The sequence below is a fragment of the Sorex fumeus genome, unplaced genomic scaffold (genome assembly GCF_029834395.1).
Source record: "Sorex fumeus unplaced genomic scaffold, SorFum_2.1 ptg000080l, whole genome shotgun sequence".
Classification (NCBI taxonomy): domain Eukaryota; kingdom Metazoa; phylum Chordata; class Mammalia; order Eulipotyphla; family Soricidae; genus Sorex; species Sorex fumeus.
Window position 1 is genome coordinate 3,164,583 of NW_026606137.1, and position 3,628 is coordinate 3,168,210.

The window sequence follows — 3,628 nt, forward strand, 5'->3', positions numbered from 1 at the left end:
TACTCTTGCTAATATCCTAACCTTAAAATATATTTTTTAGACCCTCTGAATGTGAATGTGTTCAATGAAACCACAAGGATCATTAAAAGTGGGAGAATAAAGTTTGGTATTAGAAGACTTGAGGTATTAGAGAGGTGACTTATGTCTAGCTTGGAAGAAATAGAGAAAGGTAGCAATGAACCAAGAAATGGAATTAGCTCTTAGGAACTGGAAATGGAAAGGAAAATACATTTTCTTTTAGACCTCACAACACACACACACACACACACACACACACACACACACACCACCACCACCACCACCATCACCACCACCATCATCACACTAACAAGACTTGGACTTTATCAGGAATAACACCAGAATGTCACAGGATAGATTCTGGGAAGTGAAAGTGGGTAGTGAGGAATGACAGGTGAGAATTTCTCATTTCTGGACTTTGACCAGAAAATATCGGAAGATCGTACACATATACAGTTTCCAAAGCAACAAGGAAAACATGTTTATTCAAGCAAAAGGTAGTCAAGAGAAAATAGCGTTGGGTCAACATCGTAGATTGTGGTTGACTTCACTGTGATTAACACATTGATACTAACATGTATCACTGGTGGCTTACCTTTGGATATGATTTAATTAACATAATTTGCACAGCAGTGTGTATGTGTTTTAACCAGTTTTATCTTGGGTGTCAGGGAGATAGTATAGAGGTAAGGTACCTATATATATATATATATTTGCAAGGAGCTAACCTCAGTTCAGTACCAGATACCACATATGGCTATATGTCTACATACAGCCAGGTGTGTGATTCAAACTCCAAACCCTCATCTTTTAAAAACAAGTAAACAGTGATGATGTTTTTATAATCCAGCTTTAGAGCAGCTTAGGTGACTAATTCAGCAGCGTGGGATTAAAGTGGGACGTAGGTGGATATTTGTCAATTGTAGGATTGTGTAACAGTCCAGCTTCTGCACATGTGACTATCCTTAATTCATAAATTTAAGCCCATTAAGGGGAGCAAAAAAATATTAATTAAATAATATAAGGTTTTAATAATTTGTGGTAACTGCCGCATGCAAGACAAACACCCTACCCGCTGTACTATCACTCCACCCCCATAAACCACTTAATTTTTTACTGTGATTATAAAAATCTAATATAGAGGGTATTATATGACAGCCTCATATATCTGTGTTCATCTATACCTAATCCACAATTTCATCTTCCAGTTATGTCTTTTTCTGGATTTTAAAGTTTGTAGGATATTGAAGACAATCTCTGTGGACTTACTCAAGTTAGTACTGAATTTTTAATACTATGAACTCTGAATTAATGATTCTACAATTAATCCTTCTTCCATGGTCCACTTTTAGGGGTCTAATATTGTATAACTCTACCCTAAAAGCATGTACATGTAATATTCTACTGTTCTAAGGAAGTATTGATGTCAAAGTGAAATGGAACTTGTTAAAAGCTTGAGACCTCAGCTAAGCTGGCATTTTCTTAGATTTTGTGTAATGGTCAAATTTCAAATAATCATGTTACAAATGAACACAAAATCTCAAAGAGTTTATACAAGCTTGACGAAGATTTCCCATCAAGCTAGTGACAGAGCCATATCTAGAACAAAGTCTCCTAATTGTAAGTAAGAGGTACTTTCCTGGTTTTATCTAATAGGTGAAGTATTAGAAGATCTAGTAGGGGAAAAATATTGGGTGTTTTTCCTGGGACTGTGAAGATAATCTGACTTCCTTAACTCTCAAAATCAAGCCTGGTACTTATTCTTCTAACCTACTATTATTAACTTGACTTTTCTCCTGCTTCTTCTCTCATTTTCATTATACATAAAATCTGATTTACATCTGAACAGGAAACACTCTCAAAATATAATTCTTCAGTGTTTACCCAACAGAGCTCCAGGCAATGCCAATAATGAAGATCTAAACAATCATATATTTATTATTGGTCATGAATATTTACTTTATGACAAATCCTAATCTACTTTCAAATAGCTAGTTCACTGGAACTCTTTACTGGAAATATTTAAAATTTTAAATTCACCTTCATATTAAACCCACAGACTAAAACCTTCCGCCAACCTTTAACCAAGTATTCTATGCATAGCTAAGGTTTATTTTTATTAAAAAATAAAAAAGTTAGGTAAATGAAAAATATCCTTTTTTTTTTTTTTTTGCTTTTTGGGTCACACCCGGCTATGCACAGGGGTTACTCCTGGCTCTGCACTCAGGAATCACTCCTGGCGGTGCTCAGGGGACCATATGGGATGTTGGGGATTGAACCTGGGTCGGCCACGTGCAAGGCAAACACCTTACCTGCTGTGCTATCGCTCCAGCCCAAAATATCCTCTTTTTAAGTAACTATTATCTTCAGCAATACGGGCAGTGTCCACTACCTTTGAATAGTCAAAACCATAAAAATATCCCTTCTCCAGTATTACACCTTTTGAAAATCAGCCAACAATTTATTTTGCTTATTTGTGTTTTTGCAGTATATGGTCTGCAACTAGTTGTCAGGAGGCCCGGGTCCTTTATACTGGCCTACAGTTCAATGCAACAGACCAAAAACGCTGTGCTACTAGGGCACTGTCAGAGATTACTTCTACTACCCATTGGCTACATCTGCCGATGCTACGGGACTCATGATGTGACTAGAATAGAACTGAATACAAGGCAGTCATCTCAGACTCTGCATAATCCGTGGTCTTCAAGGGGTCTATTTCTGGATCTATGCTCAGGAGTGATCCTTGACAGTACTCAGGAGACCATATTGAGCTGGGTCTGTGGTATGACAGGCAAACACTTTTGTATTATTCTTCTCTGACAAGAAACTTTACGTTTTCTTTTTTAGGGGGTGGGGGGTTGGAGAATTGGTTTTTGGGCCACACATGGCCATACTCAAGGCTAGCCCCCAGCTCCATGCTCAATGAGCACTCCAGTGAGAACTAAGAAACAACGTGCAGTGCCAGGATTCAAACTGGATATGCCATGTGCATGGCAATTACCTTGCCTGCTATATATTTTTTCTGGCCTTTGATGATTCTTAACCCCTGTTTTGTGGTAACGAGTTAACCCTAACTTTACTTTCCACCAGGTAGGAGATCATTACTGAATTTCTATAAGTTATTTATCTTCACTCTGGTAATTCATACCCTAATGCCTTGCTGGTGATTTTCTACTCAAGTACAACCATCAATTTATTAATTTTATGTAGAAGTGATTTTCTGAACACCAATTCATTAGGAACGAGATGACATGATGGAATGATTATGGCAAAACAAGAAATACGTGAATTTAAAAATGAGGTATATATTCAATGAAAATAGCGCAAACTCTCAGCTGTAAATTAATGAGTCCTGAGATTGTAGCATCCATCATGGGACTATAGTTAATAACATAGTTATAAGACACATGAAATTAATATAACACAAGAAGACAGTTATAGATCTACAATTGGGAGAAGCAACTAAGTTTGCCTTTGTAGAAGGAATCTTCTTGAAGGTGAGGCCTTGCCTTTTGTCTTTATAAAACAGACTGGTAGCAACTCAATATACGTTAAAAAAAAAAATTACTGAGAATCGCATGTGATAAATTGTCTCCTGAAACATGAAGTT